The sequence below is a fragment of the Aethalodelphis obliquidens genome, unplaced genomic scaffold (assembly GCF_003676395.1).
Source record: "Aethalodelphis obliquidens isolate GAN/ISIS:26980383/991018 unplaced genomic scaffold, ASM367639v1 scaffold100, whole genome shotgun sequence".
In the NCBI taxonomy this organism is placed as follows: domain Eukaryota; kingdom Metazoa; phylum Chordata; class Mammalia; order Artiodactyla; family Delphinidae; genus Aethalodelphis; species Aethalodelphis obliquidens.
In genome coordinates, this window is record NW_020838044.1 from 2,186,518 (window position 1) to 2,211,632 (window position 25,115).

The 25,115-nt window shown below is 46.0% G+C and overlaps 1 long non-coding RNA gene across 1 annotated transcript in view; it reads left to right on the forward strand.

Moving 5' to 3' along the window:
- Window positions 1-502: 502 nt before the first annotated feature.
- The window catches only part of LOC113614585 (uncharacterized), a 30,535-nt gene continuing 5,922 nt past the window's right edge, over window positions 503-25,115 (forward strand). The window contains exons 1-2 of the long non-coding RNA XR_003430680.1: window positions 503-630; window positions 747-975. This is a non-coding gene — a long non-coding RNA (uncharacterized LOC113614585). The remainder of the gene's footprint in view (window positions 631-746; window positions 976-25,115) is intronic.

The following is a 25,115-nucleotide window of genomic DNA, read 5'->3' on the forward strand; positions in this document are numbered from 1 at the left end:
AAGGGCTAGGAGTCTGGGCACCAGGGCAGTGGGGAGAATGTTTAAGGGGATGAACCGGGGGGCTGACCACGTGGCCCTGTCTTTCCTCTTCTCTGTGGCTGGTCAGGACCTGGGGGGGGGCGGGCATGTGCTTTCTGGGCCTGGTGGCCTGGGCATGGAAGCTGAGTGTGGCCATGAGTGGCGTGGGGAGAACAGTTAGGAGGTGTCAGTCAGGGCGGGGTGTCCCCACACTTCGTGGAAGAAGTCTATGATGTGTGCCCTGAGCAGCTGGGACCAGCGGGGCAGCCTTCCTGGCCTGGGTCACATGGCTCATCTTCCCCTAAGCAGGAGCAACCAGTTTGGCTGGAGAGCTGGGCAGGTGCAAAGGGCAGATGTGACGGGTGCAAGCGCGGTTGACGAGGCTGCCGTTCTTGAGGATGAGTCAGTTGCCTGCACCCTGTGCCAGCACCGGCAGCTTCCTGGGATTGCCATGAGGATTCAGGGAAGGGTGGGTGTGACGGAGAGGAGCTGGGAGGCGCTGGGGGAGGCTGTGGCTTGAGAGGCCCCAGGCCAGCCTTGGTTCCATCTCTGCTTGAACCCAGAAGGCCCAGGTTCGGGAGCCTCTGTCTGCACCGCGGCTGGGCAGCCCAGGTTAACCCCTCCAGTGCCAACTTTGTCATGCCCTGCCCCCTCCCCTGGGCCCTAGCCTCCAGGGGTACCCAGAGGCAGGACTGGGAGGTCAAGCTTTCATTTCCTTTCTCTCTCAGGTCAGCATAGCACTGGCTTCCGGCTCTCCCAGCCTGAGAGTCCTGGGGCCACTCTTGATCTTGACGCCACGTCCAGGAGCCAGCACCCTCCTCCAGACCTGCCTTTTCCAGTAGGCTCCACCTCTGTCAGGTGGCTCGGCAAAGAGATTAAATAACCAACCAGGATCAGCCGGCCTTCCCAGGAAGGTAGCTGAAGGCGTGGGCTCCGTCAGAGGAATGGAGTCTAACGGTAGGACCCAGGGGTGGGAGAGTGGGGAGCATGACCGTGCAGGCAGGGGCTGTCTGAGGCTCTGACACCCAGGAGGTCTGGACAGCAATCTGGGGAAGCCTCATGGGGCTCCATGGAGCTATCTTCTGAGGGTCCCACATGGGAGTGGGCTGGCTCTGTAGAGCAGAGGGCTGGGGTGTTGGCCTTGGGCTTGAGGGAGGGAGGGCAGGAGGACTGCTGGTGCCATTGTCTTTATTAAACACGGGGCCCCAAAGGTCAGAGTGAGCCCCTGGTTCAGGCTTGGCTGCCCCCCGGCTCCATCTGAGGGTGGGAGGGAGGTCTGAGGGACCTCTCTCGGGGCTCCCCCTTTCCTCTCTGGGGGTGGGGGTACAGGGACGAGGGTGAGGGTGGCTTTAGGGAGATTCCACAGACAGTGGAAAAAAAGGGCTGAGGTAGGAAAGATGACTGACTGCGTGAGCTGTCCCTTCCCTGAGTAAAGCAACCAGGAGTGGGTGGAGCCGAGGGGTTTGCTGAGTAGAGTCCTCACGGGGGAGGGCCAGAAACGAGGAGGACATGTGACCCTCGGGTGGCTTGAGGGCCAGTGAAGTCACTCTTTCTCCTGGCCTCAGCTTCTCCATTCTCTCAGGATGACAGGGTGCCCTCCTGATGCAAGTTCCTTCTTACTGACACAAGACCAGTCACCCTGGACAGCCAACCTTCCTTCCTTCCTTCCTTCCTTCTCTCCCACCTTCCTTCCTTCCATAAACAGCCACTGAGGAGAATGGGGAGCAGTGCCCCTTTGCTGGAGGTGGAGGTGGAGGGCGCAGGTACACAGGTGTTTGATTCTCATGTGGTGGGTCGACATCATAACCTGCAGAGGTCCAGGGGCATAGAGATGTGGCGGCCCTGAGAGAGGGGTTGGCTCTGCTCAGTCACGATGGGGAGGGCTTCACGGAGGAGGTGATTTTTCTTAAAGAATGGGTAGTGGAACTTCCTGGTAGTCCGGTGGTTAAGACTTCGCTTTCCAATGCAGGGGGTGCGGGTTGAATACCTGGTCGGGGAGCTAAATTCCCACATGCCTCAGGGCCAAAAAACCAAAGCATTAAAAAAACAGAACCAATATTGTTGCAAATTCGATAAAGACTTTAAAAATGGTCCACATCCAAAAAAAAAAAAATCTTAAAAAAGAAAGAAAGGATAGGGACTGGCTTCAAAGAGAAAATGGGAAAGGACCTTCTAGGCAAAAGGCAGGGACCTACCAGGGTGGCAGTAACTAAAGGAGGCACAGGGAGGGAATCCCTGCAGCGTGCTGAATGCCAGGATGTAAATAAGCAGGGGTGACTGTCTTAGACGGGGAAGAAATCACCAACCCATCATCTGGACTCTTCATCGGGTGAAGAGAGAGGATGTTGGTCTAATGTAAAGAGTGTGGGGCCCGGAATGTGACAGGCCTGAGTTCCAGTCCAGGTTTTACCACTTAGCTGCCCAGGTTGGGCTGGGCAGTTAACATCCCTGAGCCTCAGTTTCCTCATCTGTACAATGGGATCATGGTGGCGCTGGGGTTTCTGTAAAGATCAGCTGTGACAGTGCTTTGCAAGCTGTCAGTAGCTCTGCAAACTCGAGGTCCTCTTGAGATAGCACCTCAGCAGTAGCCCACTTCTGCATGGACCTTTTGGGGTGCCATTTCCTGGGGAATTGCCACAGAAGGTTGCTCTCACCCAGGCAGGCTAGTGTTTTTGACTTTCACCATACTTTCTGTGGGGTCACTTTTTGGGGGATCAGCCGCTGCCTGCCCATGGTCTCAGGGGCCTGCTGTGGAGAGCTTGGAGGCAAGGGGACGGGAAGCCTGAATCTAGAACTGGAGCACGTTCTAGTGTTACTTCTGGTCTTCCGGCCATGAGTGCTGGGACAATGAGGCATGAGAGGGTAGGGCCAGTGTACCCACAGCGGGACAGGGACCCTGTGGCAATGGGGCACCAGGTGAGTGAAACCAGGAGTGGGTTAGAGCCATAGTGGAACCGTGAGGATGTGGAGGAAAGGATAGAGTGAGAAACAGATGAGAGACGCAGGCAGAGCGCCTCTTGCTCCTCCCCTACCCCACCCCTTAGTCTCAGCATCCTCAGCTTTGGGGCTGCCTCTGGGAAGGAAGGAAAGGGCCTGTTTAGCTTGAGTGCCTGTTGACGCCTCTTCTCATGCCGCCTGCCCCATGGTGTACTATGGTAGCCAGTTCAGTTCCCTCTGACCCCCCCCGTTCACCCTGCCTCAACCTGGGCAGTATCCCTGGTGGTCCGTGACTCACCAGTTCTTTGCCATGGGTAGGGCCCCAGCTGGCTACTGAGTTCAGATCCCCCCAGGGCTGAGGCATGCCCAGAGCCAGGCGAGCCTCAGCCCCAGGCCTGGCTCCTGCACCCTCTCTAAGCCCCTCATCTGTTCCGGTGGCCCTTGAGGCCCCTCCGTCAGCCACGCAGTGGCGCCAGGGCAGGGTCGTGCCCAGGGACTCAGCCTGGCCCTCTTCCTGGCACTGAGTAGGTGCTGTAAACACTTGTTGAATGGAATTCTTGCCTCTGGTTGGGATTTTCCACGGGAGCTACATAGCTGTTCCCAGCTCTGCCGTGGGCCTGACCCGCTTCTGCGTCTGCCTACACACATGCCAGGCCTTCTCTTCCATACCACACCCTGTCCCTCCTCAGACACCCCTGCAGATTGCTCCCCCAAACCTCCGTCTCCCAGAGGTCCTCTCCTTCCCCACCAGCCCCAGCCTCCCCATGGGCCCCTCGATGGCCTGGGAGCGCTGGAGCCTGCACCTGCAGGTGCTTGGTGGTCTCTGCCTTCCATTCCTTCGTTGTTTGTCTTTCCTCCCTGCATGCCTCGGTGGTGTGACCAAGGAGAACAGGCCCTGGCACAGAATCTATCGTGGAGTTTTGTGTGTGCCCGTGTGTGATAGAAGGGCAGAGGGCCAGCGTCGGGCTGAGACGTGAGACCAAGACTTTGGTGTGGGGAGGAAAAGGTTCCTTCATAGGCCGGGTGACCACACATCCTGGTTGCCCAGGGCAGGTCTGGCTCAGGCCTGCTGCCCTGGACTAATTATTTAATACCACCGTAGGTTCTACAGCCACCCTAATCAGAGGGGCTGCTATGGAATCAGGGCATGGGAACTGAGCCCCTGTCATGCCTCCAGGACCCAGCAGGTTCACACATCTCCCCTCTTGAAGACCATACTGAGCCTTCAGACTCACCACCCAGGGGAGCACCACCCTCCTGACTGAACCAGGGTTTCAAGACAGAGGCACATTCACCAGGCACACAGTAACAGGACAGGCCATGGTTCAACGGCAGTGTGAATTGCAAGGGGATGTGTGACAAGTGTATGAGCCTCAAAGAAGGTCAGGTAAGAAAGGAAGAGAGCTTTGCAAGTCCTGAAGTTCCATATTCGTAATAACAGGTACTTAACTCTATCACCAAACCACACCATGACAGGGAGCATATCATTATCTCCATCTTATAGATGCAGAACTGAGGCACAGAGAGGTTAAGTGACTTACCGGAGGTCACACAGCTAGTAAGCCAGGTTTCAAACACCAGAGCCATGTTTTTATCCACTATGTTATAGTACCTCACATCCGATGCTTCAGTAATATCTACCACAGGGATTTTGTGAAGGCAAAATAAGGCAAAATGTGTGTTTGCTTTTAAACTAGAAACACTTTTACACACATTAATGAATTGTAAAGTATTTCGGAAATAGCTAACTTGTGACAAACTGTGGAGATACAGTAGAACATAAAAGTATATGCAAACTTCTCCCAAATCCATTGTCTCAAAACTAACCGTAAAGTAAGATTATGAATTTTTGCCTTTCTTTCCCTCCTTTTCAGATGAATCAATTATAATAGAATTGCTTTGATGGTCAGTTTTAGTCATTTACTTTTATGATCAGTATCACCATCAACGCCGGTCGACTCTTATTCTAAAGTGTCTCTTAGCTGGAGCCCCCCTTCCTGTTTTCTAGGGTGTCATCCACCACGGAACCATCTTCACGTCATAGCTAACTTACTACAAGAGCTTCCCAGCCGGCGCTCTGCTTCTGGTTATTCTTGTCTCACATCCACCCTTCCCCCAGCTGCTTGAAAATTCAGCATGGATTTTACCATTCCCCAGAAGGGCCTACGTTATAGCCAGTGAGATAAGGCAGAACATATAGAAAGTAGGATAATGAAAAGAGAACTGGCCAGTTTTTCATTATTTACTGATGATACAATTGCAGACCTAGAAAACCTGAGAGAATTCACTGAAAGGCAAATATTTTAGGTGGCTAAAGACTAACAGTGGACACTTTTGTAGAACATGCCCTGTACCAGGCCCCATTCTAAGTGCCCTACACGCATTTCCTGGGAGCAGGGGACCAGTATCCTCATTTTGTTGACAAGGAAACTAAGACAGGGAAGTTCAGTGGTTTGCCCCAAACTCAGGTGGTTTGGTCCCTGGGTCTCCTTTCTTGGCTACTCTGCCATTAACAGCTTTCCTATGTACCAGCAATTACTTCATATAAGACGTATTAGGAGGGCAAGGTATAGACATAATAGCCACCAGAGGTGCTGGCGTCTCCCACTTCGGTGCCTCACTTTGTCACCTGTGTCCCATAGCAGCTGTGTTTGTGCCCAGAGTCTCACACAGCCTCTCACAAGATAGTCATCAGCTTCTGGCCCATATGGCCACTACCACCAGGGCCCCCAGGGAGCAAAAGGACAGGAGAACTGCCATAGCCATTCATCAGCATTGTCCCTTCCTTAGTGAGAACACATTTGTCTACAGCAGCCTTGTTCGTAAAGTTGCAACTCTGCCTTCAATAGACACAGTCAGAATCTTCTTGAAATCATAGTTCCATTTCAAGAGAGGCCCTTAGGTAGTTAACAGGCCCATCTGGGGAGTTCCTCTGGAACAAAAAGAGAGCGTGCCCTAAATGAGTATTGCAGCCTCCACTGCTTATCAGAAAGCAATGCCTTGCAGCTATGCTGGCCGGGCCCCTGAGAGCAGCAGTGGTGGCCTCCGAATGTCTCAGGATCCCAGGGAGGTGTCGGTAGCACCATCTTAGTTTGCTAGTAGAGTGCATGTATTATGGTTTCCCTCACCCATCTGGGAATTTCCCCAGGGCTGAGACGATATCTCCTCCCCACTCTAATCATTTCTACAGCACCAGATAACACTCTGAAAAGTACAGGATGCTAATTGGCCGATTGACTAAGCTAGGGCCCATGACGCTCCCTCTGGAAGATGTGGGAGGAAACAATATTTATCAAGCACCTTTTATACATACCCAGTGTGGTAGGTACTGTCACATGTCATCTGATTTAATCTCCATGGTAACCTTCTGCAGTAAGTGTCGTCAGAGTCACTATAGATGTGAGGAAACTGAGGTTCAAAGGGGTCGGAGAACTTTGAGTACATAGCATGGCTGAGGATTGAATGCCAGCCTGTTGGCTGCAAAGCCCCCGGTCTTCCCATTGTGTTACGATACCTCCGGAGTAAGACCCTTTCTTTGCAGTCTTGCTGAGGAGATGCAAAGTTGGAGGGGGTGTGAGTTAAACATCTCCTCAAAAATATCAGCAAGGCAGCCATGGTGGGACACTCACCCCCAGGGTGAGAAAATTCCAAGGCAGTGGGACTCTGGGAGGGGGCATAGGGGGAGGGGGCGGGGCAGGACTTCTAAGGACTAGTGACTTCCTGCGGCAGTAGCAGGAGGGTGGTGGAAGCCCCATAAGATGGCGTTTGTGCAGAATGCTCCCTGGGTGGTGTGAGCCCTGTGACGCCTGCCCCCGGCCTGCCAACTCTCAGCTCCTCTGCTCTGAGCCTGTCTGCGGGATGGGACGGCCCCACTGGGAGACTTGGACCAGTGGCTTTCCCAGGCCAGGGTCTTTGCCGCTCCTAAGGCTGAACCCACAGCTTCTCTCCCCTGGGCCAAGTTAAATGCCAGGATGCTGATAGCGTAAACAGGAAGGAGGGAGTTTGGATTTAGGAGAGGCTGGGCCTGAGGGTCAGCCTGTCCTCCAGGAGGAGGAGGAGATGGTAGGGGCTCTCTGTCTCTGCCTGCTCCTCTCACATTCCAGCTGGCTCTCTGGTTCTTACGCAGTTCCCTGTGGCTTTTTCAAGGGTGTGGGTTTGGCGGGGGCGGGACTGGGTGAGAAAAGAGGGCCTTGCTGTGGCAATGGATGCAGGAACTTGTGGAGGGCAGGGCCGAAGCACCATGGCAGCATATACTGAGTTCCTTCCATGTGGCAGGAGTGGCGCTGAGCACTTCTCGTAAATACATCATTTCTCGGAACTCTCACAGCCTCCTAAGAGCTAGCTGCTCTTACTATCCCCATTGTATTGATGGGGAGGCCAAGACTTAGCAGAGACTGGAGCCGGATCTGTCTGCCTCCTGAGCCAGTGACCTTGCCCACTACGGTGCAGGGGCTCTGTGGTGAGGTGTCCTGAGGAGAGAAAACAAGAGAGCCTGGGAAACTCAGGCAGGACAGGCCGGCCCAGAGTCTTGACCACTGTAGTCCTGGGTTCCCCATTCCTTTGGCCCCTCATCTCACCACTCCTGTCTGCACTCTCCTCCAGCAGGTCTGTCTCTTTTAGGTACCTTCCTGCTGTGCTCTTAGCCCCAGTAAAACCTGCTTTCTGCAAGGGGCCTGATGGTTCACCAGTGACTCAGAAGGCAGCTGAGGTGCTCTGGGAGAAACATCATGTATGGAAGATCTGGCTCTGAGTCCTTCCTGGGCCATTTGTGAAACAGAGGAAGATAACTTGGAAGAAAGAGCCTAGAAAATGGCTTGACATAAAGTAGGTGCTCATTAAAATGTTCATCTGTAAAAGCAGAGATGATAACCCAACCTCACAGTCTGTGATAAGTTTGGATGGATATTCTGTATGTGAAATCTCTTAGGAAACTATAAAGTTATTTAATTGTAAGAGTATTAGTATGATCTCAGGAATGTGTGTTTTATGAGAGCAAAGCCTTGAGCCAAGGGATGAGGCCTTGACTGGCTGGGGAGTTTTCCTGGGTACAGAAAGTCCCCACTGCTTCTCTTGGAACACACCGAAAATCCCACAACTTGTCTATGGTTGTCTTCTGTGAGGCTGGAAGCCAGGCTGAGCTGGTAAAAGACTCTTACAAGGAACCCCAAGGCTGGATCCCTCAGAGCTTCAGAGAATTTCCCAAGGAACAGAAAGTCCTGTTTTCCAAGGGTATAACTTAGGTTTAGGTAGCAGGAGGTTGTCCCCAGAGAGAGGCTCACTGTGATTGCACCAGGAGCTCCCGGCAGTACCGCCACATCTCTGCAAACTGGCTCCGGTAGACCAAAGGACAGACAGACAGACAGACAGACAGGAGCGCAATGGGAGGGGGCCGTAGGTTGTATACTGCTCATGGAAGGCACAGCTCTTTGGACTCCCCTCAATTTCTACCAGGCACTTTACTCCCAGCTAACCCTCCTGCTGGCACTAAGAACTAGCTATTTTCCTGTTGAAAGCACTCAAGTGTCAAGGGTTGACGTCGCTCACCCAAGTCGCACAGCTCTGAAGAGGTAGAGTAAGGATTTAAATCCTGATTTGTCAATCCAGCACCCAAGTTCTGTCTGCTAAATGGTGTAGCCTCCAAGTAGCATCATCTTTAATTTTATTTTAGATTATGGTATAAAAACACATGACATAAAATTTACCATTTTAATCTTTAAGCATACAGTTCAGTAGTATTAAGTATTATGCAACAGACCTTTAGAACTTTTTCATATTGCAAAACTGAGACTCTGTATCCATTGACTAACAGGTCCCCATTTTCCCCTCCCCTCGGCCCCTGGCCGTCATCATTCTACTTTCTATCTCTATGAGTTTGAGTACTTTAGATATGTCATGTTAAGTGGAACCAGACAGGATTTGCCATTTTGTGACTGGTTTATTTCATTTAGCAGCATGTCTTCAAGTTTCATCCATACTGTAGCATGTGCCAGGATTTCCTTTTTTTTTTTAAAAGGCGGAATAACTTTCCACTGTATGTCTATATCACGTTTTCTAACCCTTCTATCCTTCAGTGGACACTTGGGTAGCTTCTACCACTTGGCTATTGTGAATAATGCTGCAATGAACATGGGTGAACAGCAGCATCTGTTGAAGCAAAGATATTTGCATGTGCACCCATGTACACGTAGACGTGAACACATACACAAATGAGTGGTGTGTAATATGCCTCCACCGAGGCATAACCTGCCTTTGGTAATACCGCAGAGCCAACCAACTCTTTTAAGCTATCACATTTTCGTGGAATAAAGTCAAGTTTTAAAAAACTCTTATCAAATTAACAGAGCATTAAAATACAACAGAAATAGTCTTTCGAAAAATTTTTTGAAATGTTTCACTGAGTTCAAAACAGTAGATCTATTTTAGTAATTAAATTGGTTTGGGACTTAAGCCCTTTTTTATTAGTTTCATATTTTGAAGCTGCCAGTCAGATTTTCTCAGGGCTCAGGCAGTGGCACTTGGCCATGAGGTATATTTGGAAGGACAATGTCCCTCTTCAAGGATGGCCTGTGCCGTTTTACATGAATATGGATGTCAGGAAGGGATTCAAACAATAAGAAGTACAAATACATTTTATTATCTCAGTCCTGAACACATAAACACATGTATCTAACCGACACAGAAGTTTTCTGAAATAACACGTAACCTCACTCCATGTAATGCACTCACATTTTCTAGTCCAGTGTTACTTGAATTGTGGTCTGTGAACTGCTTATCAGCAGCCAGGGAGGAAATAAATGCAGAAATTAAGTGCACAGCACATGAAAAGATGCCTGACATCATTAGCTATCAGGGAAATGCAAACACAAACCACAATGAGATGTCACTTACACCCACTAGGATGGCTACAGTAATAAGTGTTGATGAAAATGTGGAGAAATTGGAACCTCCATACACTGCTATTGAGAATGTAAACTGGTGCAGCTGCTATCGAAAACAGTATGGCAGTTCCTTTAAAAGATAAACATAGAGTTATATGACCCAGCAAGTCTACTCCTGGGTGTATATACCCAAGAGAAATCAAAACATACCTTCACACAAAAACTTGTACTTAAATGTTCATAGCAGCATTATGTGTAATAGCCAAAAGATGGAAACAACCCAAATATCTGTAAACTGATGAACGGATAAATAACGTGATATATTCCAATGATGGAATACTATTTGGCAATACAAAGAATTGAAGTACTGATACATGCTACAACATGCACGTACCTTGAAAACATTATGCTAAAGAAAGAAGCCAGTCACAAAAGATCACATTATTGCATGCTTCCATTTGTATGTAATGACCAGAATAAGCAAATCTATAAAGATAGAAGTAGATTAGTGACTGCCTAAGGCTGGGAAGAGGGGGTCTGGAAGAAAAAGGGGATTAACTGCTAAGGGGTAGAAGGCCTCTTTCAGGAGTGATGAAAATGTTCTAAAATTGGTTGTGGTGATGGTTGCACAACTCTGTGAATATACTGAAAACATTGGCTTGTACACTGTAGATGGGTGAATTGTATGATATGTGAATTATATCTCAGTAAAGTAGGTGTTTTTAGAAACTTTTGTAGCAATTTGACATTACTGTGACATCTAAGAGCATGATCCTTTTTCTAGTAATTAATTTTTATTGTCTTGTATTTTACAAAAGTATCAGTCCATGACAGATTGGAATTAAAAAAAAAAAAAAAAGCAGGCCATCCATGCAAAAGGCACTGCTTTAGTCTATTTCATTATTTTAAAAAAATTCATTATCCACTAGGGGGGCTGTGACCTATAGTTTGAAAAATACTAAAAAGTATTGCCCCTGAGCACAGCAGCACCCAGGCAGGCAAAGTCTGCTGTGTTCAGGGTTCTCAGCAATCCATCAGAGACAAGAGGCATCTTCAGGATAAGCTAAAAGGCATAATCTGTGATCTGACTCCTACCCACCCTTCCAGCCCCATCTCTCACTGTGTTCCCACACAGACCCTCTGCTCCAATCATACCCCACAACATGCTTTCCCGAAGACGCCAAACGAGCTCAGATTCCAGTGTCTCTGCAGATGAGGTTTCCCCTGCCAGGGATGATGACACTCAGTGCCACCCACCTGGAAAATACCACGTCATTCTCCAAATTGCAGCCCAGATATCATCCTCCCTGGACCTGGACCTGCCCCCTCTTTGCACCTCTTTTCCCAAGTCCATAAAAGTATCCATTACACAGCATGGCCATCACACGCCTGCCAGTCTGTCTGTCCCAGTAGATAGTAAGCTTCCTGAGGCCAAGTGTGACTTTGTTCATCTTTGTAGCCTGGCCCTCACTAAGGGGCAGATGTATGATGAGTGTCCAAAGCATAAATGTGGGATAGTTCATCCCAGTTTTTATGAAAACCAGGATACTTCCGGGCTCCGACACCAGCACAAAGAGCCAGGCAGAGCCCCCTTCAAGTAAATCCTGCGCACCCACATCCTTGGCCTGGGCTCTCCCTTTCCTTGTGCTTCTGAGCTGCATTTCCAGCATCGAGGGTTTCCATGGCAACCCTGGTTTCCTGGCTGCTTATATGTCTTTCCTTCCTTGTATCTTCCACCTTGGTACCGACCGCATCAGACTTCTCTTTCTGTTTCATACTGATCATATCTAGGGCCACAGTTTGTATCATTTCCAGGCTTCTTTGATATGACAAATTCTTACTTTGCACTGCGCCTCTCAGGGGCAAAATGTTAGCTTCTAAATTTATTACTCAAAAGAGAATCCTCCCTTTTTTCCCTCTATTTGCCCTGATTTTTTTATGCCCAGCTGGACCCAGACTGCTATTTATGATGCATGATATTATGTTAACCTTGTTTCTCTCTCTCCTTCCCTCTCTCTCTTTCAGGCATGCGAAGCATTTAGCACTATTGAAGTGTAAAAGGTCAAATTACTCCTGGCTTAGGTGAGCAGTACAAACAAATTAAGGGAGACAAGCAGACTGAAACACATAGCTGAGATGATTTTGATAGGCAGAGAAAAGCAGGTGGAACTAAGCCGCATTAGGTCAAGGTTTAGCACAAATTAGAAGTAACCTACATTTCATTACTATTCAACTTTCAAGCTGAGTTGAAACTGAATTTGTGTCTCCGCCCCAGTAATGAGGCGGCAGAGTCAAGCCCTCAGAAGCAAGCGCTCTGGGACTAGGATGTGTGGGCTCGTACACTGGCTCTATTATTCACCAGCTGTGTGCTCTTGGCCAAGTTACTTAACTTCTCTGTGCTCCTCGTTCCTTTCTGTAAAATGGGGCTAGTAACTGCATAATTTCCATAGGGCTATCGTGAGAATCAAATGAAATAACACAAAAAAGGCATATAACACAGTGCCTGCTTATAGTAAGTGCTCAATTAATGTTAGCTGTTATTAACTATTTTTGAGTTCTGCTCTGCATGTGCTCATTCAAGCTAAAGATTGAGTAAGATGGGAGGGAAGCAAGGATTGATTTCACATGTGAAGCCTGCGCCGGGCCCTGCCTCTTGGTAGACACGTGACACCTCATTTAATTTTTACGATCACCCTGTTAAGAGACATTGTGTTACCCCATTTTACATCAAAGTTAGGCTTAGAAATGTTGGGTTGAAAGAAAAAAAAGCAAAGAATGCTACTGTCTAAAATAGGACAAAACAATTGATGATTTAATGTTCTGTCAACAATTTCTCTCACCCAAGGTCAAAGTGAAAATTAGTAGGAGGTGACGCTTGATTACCCATCTAAGGATATGAAAATGCTGGCCAGAGCTGGTTCCTGAAACACACTCTTGTTCTATAACAGAGAGCCTTCCCACATAACCTCTCAATTTAGTCTTTAAACCTCTAAGCAACTCTGTTGAGAAGGGAATTATAATGTCCCCAGTTTATGACTGGGGACTTGCCAACTCAGAGGGCCAGTGAGTGACAGAGGAGTGCCTGGAACTCAGGTCCTTTGCTGAACATTGGCTATTGATCACAGACAGCCCCACCCAGCTGACGGCTACAGTGGCGCCCAGTTCAGTTCCCTGCACAGGCCATGGTGGTTTTTCAAGGGAGGACACTCCTGCTCTCAGTGTCATGCCCAGCCACCGAGAAAGCATCACTCCTGGGTTCCTACACACAGGCTCACCCTGCTAGGGCAACTGGCTCAGGAGGCGACGGTCAAGCCACCTCTTCACAGGCCCCTGCCTTCCTGGTGGCAGCTCTTGGTGGCCCTTCCCACCAGTGGTCCTTAGGTAGCAACATGTCAGCTCATCAGAGAGGTTCTCATAATCTTGAGTCTAAAAAGGGGAGGGATTGGGGTAGTGAATCCTTTCCTCCTCCTTGGCGCACGGTACATATTTATTACATTGAATTTCTTTGAATCTGATTCCAGTCCCAGGAATTTCTCGTGACTCACGTAAAATCTGAAACTGCCTGTGGAAATTCAAATAACTTTTCTGTACTCCTTACAGATGATTTTGAATCATCTTAGAAGTTGCTCAATTGGGTGAGTTTTAAATGGAAACCTAAACTTCCTTAGCTGAAGTCTGTGTTTCACCCGGTGACAGCTTCATTGTTTTATTACCTCCATCCTCCCACCTTCCGCTAAACCATAAACACCTTGGGAGCAGGAAAGATGTTTTTCATTATTATGCCCCCAGTGTCCAACACAGAACCTGGCACCTAGTGGAAGTTAGACAAATGTTGGCTTGATGGATGAAGGTATAAACGGATGGGTGGAGGGTCAGATGATGGATGAATGGCAAGACAGACATAAGACCTGTGGCTGGATAGGGGGACGTGGCCACAGCATGCCAGGGATTTGGCACCTTATCAGCCCCCAGAGCACCTCAGTACCCCCAAAGATGGGTCCCTGTACCTTTGCTCCCAACTTGGAACTCGCAGTCCAAAGAACATGATTTCTGACCCTGCAGGGCCCCTCCCTCTCCTGAGAGGTCAGAGAGCTTGTGAGAGTGGACAGACTAGACAGACTGGACAGATGGCCTGCTGGTAGGTTTGCGGGCAATGCCTCAAGTTGCCTATTAACAGTGGACTTTGGCAGCAAACCTGATAGAGGAGGCGTTTTCTGTTCTAGCTGTTGCCTCCCCGACCTTCTCCGCTGGGCCTGCCAGTCAAGCCTCTGTCTGCTCTGCTCTCTCCCCTGGGCTGACATCCTAAAGTCAAGAGGGCCCTGGCCAGCTGCCCTACAGCTATTCCAGCTCTGCCACCCTACCCCTGCCCTGCCTCTACCTGGCTTCTTGTTACTTAGGCCTATCTGTCTGTCCTGATCCAGCTCGGTGCTGCCAAGGTCCAGGGTATGGTTGGTTGGTACTAACTGATAGAATGTTCTGCATGGTACCGAGCTGAAATCTTCGTGTTGGTAACACCATCTCTTGGTTCTATTTCCATTCCCTGGGGTAACACAGAATAAGTCTACTCCACCTTCTGCATGAGGCTCCTCCAGTGTTTGAAGACAACTTTAAAGACAACTAACATGTCCCCTTAAGACTTCTCCTCTCTAGGCTGACAGCTCCAGTCCTGGCAAACGGTTCCTCAGGGTTCTTGCTTTCCAGATGCTCACCACTCTAGACATTTTCTGGTTTGTCAAAGTTACCCTCACATATTCTTTCAGAAGGCTGATGAACTGCTCCAGATTGAAGGAGACCAAGGAAACATGACAACTAACTGCTATGTGGGAGCCTGGCTCGGGTTCTAGAACAGAAAAGAGAGATGAGTGGGACAGATGACCTAACTTCAGTAGGATCTGCAAATGAGTTAATAGGATCAATGTTAATTTTCTGTTTTGTTTTTTTTTAACAGAAAGCTACTTTTATTTTTATTTATTTATTTACTTGGTTGCACCGGGTCTTAGTTGCAGCAGGCAGCCTTCTTAGTTGCGGCATGTGAACTCTTAACAGCGGCACGCATGTGGGATCTAGTTCCCTGACCAGGGATCGAACCTGGGCCCCCTGCACTGGGAGCGAGGAGTCTTATCCACTGTGCCACCAGGGAAGTCTCAGTTTTCCGGTTTTGATCATTGTACTCTGCCTGCGTCAGATGTTAACATAGGGGAAAGCTGGGTGAAGGGTATCCAGGAATTCTTTCGGCAGTTATTTTGTAAGTCTAATATTATTTCTAAATGAAAAGTTCAAAGATAGTCTTTCCTATGTGGTGTGGGATTTGCATGGTATGGATGTAGCTAAGCTGAAGCTACTGTCCCCAGAATTTCCTTCTCTGCATACCTTGCGGTTGGTGTGGGACGCAAGAGCCTTTGCAGGGGAAGGGGAGTGAGGAGTGCTCAGTCTGGCAGGCCTGGGGCACTCTCGCAGTTCTGCAGGCGCTGGTTATCTTCTGGTTTACCTTGACGGCGAGGGGCAGTAGCCACACCCATATCTCCTGCCTGGTCTGCTTCAGATCCTCCAACTCCTCGGCGTGGAAGGACAGCATGGGGAAAGAACAGTTTGGAGTCTTGAGGCTGCTTGTTTCATATTTAATATCTGCTGAGCATTTTCCTAGAAACCACTTACCTCCCCTCGCCAATACACTCACTTCGTTACTCCTGTGTATCACAGCAAGTCACTAATCGTCTGGTCTTCCCAGGAAACACTCTGATGACCTATATTCAAAACATTTTCACCTATCTGTAAGGAACTTGATTAATGAGTTAGTTGTTATTGGTACAGCTGTATCAATGCGATCTAAAATTTTATTACCTTTTTGAGTAACCATGTCACATTGCTGCCTTTTAAACTAGCGTCAACTGTAAATCTCCAGAATATTTCCCATGAATTGTTCTCAAACCAGGTCACCTCCTGTTCATTCTTGCAACTGACTTTGGGAAACTAAAGGTTTCACTTTACATTTTTCCCCATAAAATGTCACCTCGGGGCCTTTGTTTCATCATTCTAGCTATTCTGATTAATTTGAACGTGGGATCTGTCATCTATCATATTATCCCTACCAACTTTGTATTACTTATACATTTGACAAGAACACATTCAAAGTCTTATCCAAGTCATGATAAAAGCACAGAGTCATGCAATCTTCTGTGGGTCAGCGTTAATCAGTCCATCCCAATGAGTGTGAAGCTCTCAGACAACCCTCATACTTGTATTATCACCTAACCCACATTTCTCTAATTTAGCCCTAAAAATACTATAAGATGTCATTTCTGCATTTTCTTGTTGATCCAAATAGCTAAGACAGCTGTTTAATAAGCTGTGACTAGCGTAACTTGATTTATCAGATTGGGATTCAAATAATATTCACATCATTTCTTACTTTTCAGATTGCTCTCTTGAATCCCCATGCCACAGAATCAATTTCTTTCTAGGACTGCTGTAACCAAGTACCACAAACTTGGTGGCTTACAACAACAAAAATTTATTCTCTCATAGTCCAGGAGGCCAGAAGTCTGAAATCAAGCAGCATCTGTTCCATGCCTCTCTCCTAGATTCTTGGGTCTCCCAGCAATCCGTGGCATTCCTTGGCCTGCAGGTGCATCACTACAGTCTCTGCCTCTGTGGTCACGTGGACTTCTTCCCTAGGGGTCTTTATGTATAATCCTCTCTTCTTACAAAGATACCAGTCTTATTAAAGTTAGGGCCAGTGTGACCTCATCTTAACTAATTACAACTGCAATGACCCTATTCCAAATAAGGTCACATTCTGAGGTTTCAGATGGACATGAACTTGGGGGGGAGGTGGAGGGAACATTGTTCAGTCCACTGCACCAAATCAGCAAAAATTTCTATCTCCCTGCTCCCTGCGTATGGTTGTACAGTTTGGGCAGTGACTTGCCAAGGCGACCCAGGCTCTCTCTGCTGCTGCCACTTATATCACTGCTGAAGGAAGAAGGCCCCACCCAGTTTGTGTGCATTAATGTCAACAACCCACCCAGCTCTCTTCACAGGCCATGGACAGTCTTCCCTGGCATCAAGCTTACATAAGAATGTGTCACACGTGGGCTCTTACTGAAACCGTGCAATTCAGATGGGGCTTGAAGCCAGCCAAAACCTAGATTGGGACTTGAACCCACTCTCTCTTTTTTTTTTTTTTTCCTTAACATCTTTGTTGAAGTATAATTGCTTTACAATGGTGTGTTAGTTTCTGCTTTATAACAAAGTGAATAAGCTATACATATACATATATCCCCATATCTCCTCCCTCTTGTGTCTCCCTCCCACCCTCGCTACCCCACCCCTCTAGGTGGTCACAAAGCACTGAGCTGATCTCCCTGTGTTATGCGGCTGCTTCCCACTAGCTATCTATTTTACATTTGGTAGTGTATATATGTCCATGCCACTCTCTCACTTCATCCCAGCTTACCCTTCTCTCTCCGCATATCCTCAAGGCCATTCTCTAGGTCTGTGTCTTTATTCCTGTTCTGCTCCTAGGTTCTTCAGAACCTTTTTTTTTTTTTTTTTTTAGATTCCATATGTATATATATATATGTTAGCATATGGTACTTATTTTTCTCTTTCTGACTTACTTCACTCTGTATGACAGTCTCTAGGTCCATCCACCTCACTACAAATAACTCAATTTTGCTTCTTTTTATGGCTGGGTAATATTCCATTGTATATATGTGCCACATCTTTATCCATTCATCTGTCGATGGACCCTTAGATTGCTTCCATATCCTGCCTATTGTAAATAGAGATGCAATGAACATTGTGGTACATGACTCTTTTTGAATTATGGTTTTCTCAGGGTATATGCCCAGTAGTGGGATTGCTGGGCTGTATGGTAGTTCTAATTTTAGTTTTTTAAGGAACTTCCATACTGTTCTCCATAGTGGCTGTATCAATTTACATTCCCACCCACAGTGCAAGAGGGTTCCCTTTTCTCCACACCCTCTCCAGCATTTATTGTTTCTAGATTTTTTGATGATGGCCATTCTGACCGGTATGACGTGATACCTCATTGTAGTTTTGGTTTACATTTCTCTAATGATTAGTGATGTTGAGCATCCTTTCATGTTTGCTGGCAATCTGTATATCTTCTTTGGAGAAGTGTTTATTTAGGTCTTCTGCCCATTTTTGGATTGGGTTGTTTGTTTTTTTCATATTGAGCTGCATGAGCTGCTTGTAAATTTTGGAGATTAATCCTTCATCAGTTGCTTCATTTGCAAATATTTTTCCCCATTCTGAGGGTTGTCTTTTTGTCTTGTTTATGGTTTCCTTTGCTGTGCGAAAGATTTGAAGTTTCATTAGGTCCCATTTGCTTATTTTTGTTTTTATTTCCAGTTCTCTAGGATGTAGGTCAAAAAGGATCTTGCTGTGATTTATATCATAGAGTGTTCTGCCTATGTTTTCCTCTAAGAGTTTTATAGTGTCTGGCCTTACATTTAGGTCTTTAATCCAGTTTGAGTTTATTTTTGTGTATGGTGTTAGGGAGTATTCTAATTTCATTCTTTTACATGTAGCTGTCCAGTTTTCCCAACACCCCTTATTGAAGAGGCTGTCTTTTCTTCATTGTATATTCTTGCGTCCTTTATCAAAAATAAGGGGACCATATGTGTGTGGGTTTATCTCTGGGCTTTCTATCCTGTTCCATTGATCTGTACTTCTGTTTTTGTGCCAGTACCATACTGTCTTGATTACTGTAGCTTTGCAGTATAGTCTGAAGTCCAGGAGCCTGATTCCTCCAGCTCCATTTTTCTTTCTCAAGATTGCTTTGGCTATTCAGGGTCTTTTGTGTTTCCATACAAATTGTGCAATTTTTTGTTCTGGTTCTGTGAAAAATGCCATTGGTAGTTTGATAGGGATTGCATTGAATCTGTAGATTGCATTGGATAGTAGAGTCATTTTCACAATGTTGATTCTTCCAATCCAAGAACATGGTATATCTCTCCATCTGTTTGTATCATCTTTAATTTCTTTCATTCGTGTCTTATAGTTTTCTGCATACAGGTCTTTTGTCTCCTTAGGTAGGTTTATTCCTAGGTATTTTATTCTTTTTTTGTAATGGTAAATGGGAGTGTTTCCTTAATTTCTTTTTCAGATTTTTCATCATTAGTGTATAGGAATGCAAGAGATTTCTGTGTATTAATTTTGTATCCTGCTACTTTACCAAATTCATTGATTAGCTCTAGTAGTTTTCTGGTAGCATCTTTGCAATTCTCTATCTATAGTATCATGTCATCTGCAAAGAGTGACAGCTTTACTTCTTCATTTCTGATTTGTATTCCTTTTATTTCTTTTTCTTCTATGATTGCTGTGGCTAAAACTTCCAAAACTATGTTGAATAATAGTGGTGAGAGTGGAACCCACTGTCTTTTAACTGAAATCACACACCTGATCTCAGGACTTAATGAAGCTCAGGTTCTTGATGTCTCATCACAGAATTCAGTGATAGGTAAGAAGTGGATTTATTTAGAGAGAAACATACTCCACAGACAGAGCGTGGCCATCTCAGAAGGCGACAGGCCCTGAAATATGGGGTGGTTAGTTTTTATGGGCTGGGTAATGTCACAGGCTAATGAATGGGAGGATTATTCCAACTATTTCGGGGATGGGGTGGAAATTTCCAGGAATTGGGCCACCACCCAATTTTTGACCTTTTATGATTGGCCTCAGAACTGTCATGGCACTGGTGAGTTTGTCATTTAGCATGCTAATGCGTTATGAGGAGTGTTTAATGAGGCTCAAGGTCCACTGGAAGTGTAATCTTCTGCCATCTTGGACCTGGTTGGTTCTAACCAGTTTTTGTCATGTCCTAAAATTGCCATTCTTTTAAAAGTTGTGCCCTGCCCCCTTACCTTCTTTTTCACTACTCCAAACTCTCTCTGCTGGGGCAGCTGGGCTGGGTGAGTGCTTTGACCTCAGCCACACACGGTGCTGGAGGAAGATCTTGTCACCATTTCACAATTCCCCTCCCCCATGGTTAGTGTCCCCCTTGTGGGGGAGGTGCTTGGTCATCTTTTCAGGTGTGACCATTTCAACCCATCAGAGAGGATCTAATATTGATAGTATTTAGCCTCAAATGAGAAGGGAATTATCCTGATTCTTTTTCTTCCTGAAGGCTCCTTGCACCTGCATAAATTTGCCCAATTCCTTCTAGCAACCCAGCTATTCATACCAAGAAATATGGAGAACAGCCTTTATCAAGCTCTACATTAGGGGAAATGTCCAGTTATATTCTATTCTGAGGATAATGGATGCCTAGCTGCCTACATTTACACAACAGAAGGTATCAATCGTGAAATTTTTCTAGGAACAAAGACTTCCTCCGAGACGATTCACTGCCTCCACCTTGCTGCCTGGTGACTTTGAAATGGTGGCTTACTGAGGTAGAAAGACAGAAAATTTTACTTTCTAGGCATCCAATTACAAATCTAGTACATACTTGTGCCATGAATCAATGTCAAGTTTGTAAGTCAGAAGTCAATAAATTCACCCGAATGCACATTCTTTCCCTGATTGAAGACTGAGAAACATTTCACATTTCCCTGGCTATTGGCTCCTTTCCCAAATTTCTCAGAAATCACGGACAGTGACTCTGCAATCATATTTCCAAGTTCTGACGAGATTCATCCAAAACCAGAGCTCACACAGTGGTGGCTAGTTACTCCCAAAACTCTTCACTGATCTTTTTTTTTTTTTTTTTCTCTTCACTGATCTTGAGCTTGACATCCTTCTTCTGCAGTTTGCCTTTTACACTTTCTGGCTTGAGAATTACTCTTGAGGGAGAGAAACATTATGCATTAAAAGTTATACCCCATTCTGCCACACTAAATGTGGGGTCTGGCTCTTCCTTGTTATTTTTCCTGCTCCAAATAAATTTCTAGAACAGTCTTTCTGTGGTCTCAGTCATTTGTTTAAGCCTCAGCTCATTTTACACGTTAGGATTCCTGACACCAGTCTTACAGATTTGTGCTTTTTGGTTTTTGTTTTTGGCCCTCCCATTGTTATACTCACTCTTTGAAATTCTGGACTCACTCTGTGTTTGCAATGGTTTCTTTACATGACCCCTCCTTCCTGCTCCGCCTTCTTTCTCACTGAGGTTATTAGTTTATTCCTCACTCCACAGATATTTGTGTGGCGCCCACCATGTGTTAAGCACAGCGCTGGGCACACCAACACACCAGGGAATGAAACCAGATGTGGTGTCTGCTCTTACAGACATCATTCCAATAACTAGACAAATAAATACTAAATTACAACTCTGATAACTGTGAAGAAGAGGTACACAGTGCTCTAGGAATGTATGAGTTTTGTTTTTTTTTTAATCTAGATAGAGATACAAAGAAGAGATTACTGGGTTAAGATCTAAAAGATGAGAAGGAAGGATTTACTGAGGTCAAAAAGGGAGAAGGAAACAATCTAATTTTAAAAATGGGCAAAAGATCTGAACAGACATCTCATCAAAGATAATATACAGATGGTAAATAGCATCTGAAAAGGTGCTGAACATCACAGTCATTAGGAAATTGCAAATTAAAACAACAATGAAATACCGCTATACACTAATATATATGTATACGTGAATGGCCAAAATCCAAAGTACGGGCAATGCCAGATTCTGGGAAGGACCTGGAACAGCAGGAGCTCTCTCACGTTGCTGGAGGGAACGCAAAATGGAGCAGCCACTTTAGAAGACAGTTCGGTGATTTCTTACAAAACTACACGTACTCTTACCATAGGATCCAGAAATCGTACTCCTTGGTACTTACTCAAATGAGTTGAAGACTATGTCCACACAAAAAATGTTTATAGCAGCTTTATTCATAATTGCTAAAACTTGGAAGCAACCAAGATGTCCTTCAGTAGGTGTGTGGATACATAAACTGTGGTACATCCAAACAATGGAATATTATTTAGCACTAAAAAGAAATGAACTATCAAGCCATGAAAAGACACAGAGAGACCTTACAAAAGCATATTGCTAAGTGAGAGAAGCCAATATGAAAAGGTTACATACTGTATAATTCCAACTATGACATTCTGAAAAAAGCAAAACTATGCAGGCAATACAAAAACCCATAGAATGTACACCACAAAGAGTGACCCGTAATGTAAACTATGGACTGGTTGATAATGATGTGTCGATGCTGGTTCATGGATTATAACAAATGCACACACTGGTGTGGGATATTCATGGTAGGGGAGGCCGTGTGTGTGTGTGTGTGTGTGTGTGTGTGTTGGGGTGCGGGGAGGGTGGGAAACAGGGTATATGGGAACTCTTTATACTTTCTGCTCAATTTTGCTGTGAACCTAAAAGTGCTGTAAAAAATAAAGTCTATGAGTATTTCTTTAAAGGGGGGTGGGGGGAGAAGGAGACTTCCAGGAAGAAACTAGCATGTACAAAGGCCCAGTGGCACAGGGAAGCTTGGCGATTATGAGCACTGAAGGAAGGCCGCTGTGGGTAGAGCAAACTAGGTGGAACTGATGGAACTGGAGAGACAGATGAGGGCCAGGCTCTACAGGGGCTGGCAGGTTGTTAAAGCAGTTTTTCTTAATTCTGAAAGCACCAGGAAACCATTGAGTGGTTTTAGGGATGTGGAGGTGGGATAGGGACAGCAGGAATACAGTCAGATTTGTATGTCAAAGCAATCACTCTGGCTACAATGTGGAGCGTGGAAAATGCATTGGAATTCTGGAAGGGGCCAGAGCTGATGTGAGGAAGCCAGCTGGGAAGTGGACGCTCTAGCACCGTTGAAAAATAAAGGCAGCCTGACAAGAGTGGGTGATGTGGGAATGGGAAGAAAGGCAAGATGAATCGAGGATGTAAAATGGACAGTCCGTCACGGGGAGGGGAAGGGTAAGCTGGGACAAAGTGAGAGAGTGGCATGGACATATCTACCAATATTGACACATGTTTTAGAATTAGGTCCAACAAAAGAGCTCACCTTCTTTCTCCTGCTTTTAGAGAGTTGAAGCAAATTAAACATTCTTGGGTTGTCTGCAGGACACGTGGTCACCCTACTTAGACAGCACTCACCATGTACCAGGCGCTGCTCTGAGAGCATTTTAGCCCATTAAATCCTTTCAACAACCCAAGTAGGTGCAGTTATCATCTTCATTTTACAGATGGGGAAACTGAGTCACATAGAGGTTGACTAATTTGTCTGTGTTCACACAGCTAGGATTTGAGCTCTGGCTCTGGAGTCCATGCTCTTAGCCATTACTGGAATTGCTTCTCAAATGTGGTCTTTCCGCAGGATATTTCAAACTAGTCCTCGAGGAGAAATTCTTTTGCCTCTTGGGTCAGAAGTGGAGGATGGAAGTCTGCAGGTGCCTATTTCATGGAGAAAAGAACAGAGCTGCAGGGTAAACTGAGATGAGAGACGGGGGAGGGACAGAGAGAGAGAGATAAAACGAGACAGAGAGATAAAACGAGACAGAGAGATAGGCAGAGAAAAACCAGGGAGTGAAAGAGATCTAAAAGGTCTGCAGGGAACCGCAGTAGCCAAAACATCTCTCAGACACAGTTGGCCCTTTTCCTGATAGTCAGAAAGTGGATGTCAATTTGCTAGGAGGCATGAGGAAAACAAAAGGTGAACATCTCCTGAAACCTGGGGCTAAAAGCCAGGTAACTGGGGAGCTGGCATTACCTTGAAGAATTTGCTGAAGACCAAAGGCAGGCATGGGCCTTGGCCAGGCATTGTCCGATGATATGGTTCTTAACCAAAAGTGTATATCTAGTCTTTGGGGGAATGCTTTAAAATTCCTGATAGCAGACTTACAGAATCTCTTGGGATGGTGTTGATTCTAGGCATCCGTATTTTTTAAAAGCTTCTCAGGTGATTCTGATAAGGGTCCTTGGTTAAGACCTACTGGTCTGAAGACAGACAACTGATGCTCTTAAGAGGTCTCTTGGTGAGATATTTACCAGGAGCTTGAGAGATAAAAATGAAATCCCTGAATTCAGAAGTCAGCCTGGGGACCCTGGGATTAGTAGGACCTTGAGGAAGCTTGGCCCAGAGGCCTTCAATTTATTCACCTGGACTCCGTGTGGGCCAACTGTGTCCCATGAGGCAGAAATGGCCCAGAAACATCTTGAGACAAACCAGAGGATGAGACCAAGGAAAGTGGGTCTTCCTCCGAAGTAGGCCTGGGTCCCAGTGAAGCTCAAGGGCGCCTTAACACCTCCCTTCACTGGGAGTGCGGGATTTGACCACCATACATTCAGGTGTCGAATCACAGCTTCTGAGCTGAGCGCCGCTATTACTGGAATGACCATAGAGGGTTTGAATGAAAAATAGTTAAAATGGCATTTCGTCAGTTACCATTACATCAACACTCCCTGCTTGAGTGAAGAAGAATTTCTTTTGTCTAGAAATAAACACACATCTCCCCCCTTTGCAAGAGTCTCAGGAAAAAATGAGCGGAAGACATTGCAAGGGAGTGGCAATCCCACAATAGATACAATAGAACTACATAAAAAGGAAAGCAATGAAAAGATAAACATGAGATTGGGGCTCATGGTTATTTTGAGCAGGGAGGGTCACAGGGAGGGTGAGTGTGGGAGGAATGGTTAGGGAGGCTTTTGTTTTGAGTGTTATGTTTCTGGGTACTTAATCCATTATCAAAATGACTGGCAAAACAACCAACTAAACAAACAGAAGTGGCCATGCCTGGAATAATGATAAGAGTGTGTTATGAAATAGGGATTACGGTTAACCCAATTCTGTGCACCTGAGGGCCAATTTAAAAATAAATTTAAATGTATATTTAGAGGGGAAAAAAATCACCTGCAAATGATCCCACCACCCATAGGGCAACCACTGTTAACGTTTCCCTTCCCAGGCATTTTTGTACATCTTTTTTCTTTTACATTATATTGTAACTGTAATTTTTTGTATCCTCCTCTTTTTAAAAAAATTAATAGACAATTAACTGTTTTTAGAGCAGTTTTAGGTTCACAGCAAAATTGAGCAGAATGTACAGATATCCTTCTCTTTTTACTTAACATTAGGGGATATACATGTTTTCATTTCATTAAATTTCTCAGGAACAAAAGTTTTTACTGTCAACATAATGTTTCCTTAAACGGATATAATGTGGTTTACTTAGCCTACCACCACTGGTCCCTAGGGTTGTTTCCCATTTTTTGGTGGTATAAATAAAGTAGTGATGAACATTTTAGTGCATAAATTCCACCCCGCCACACATACATACTTAGCATTATTAATTTTTATTTTTTAAAAC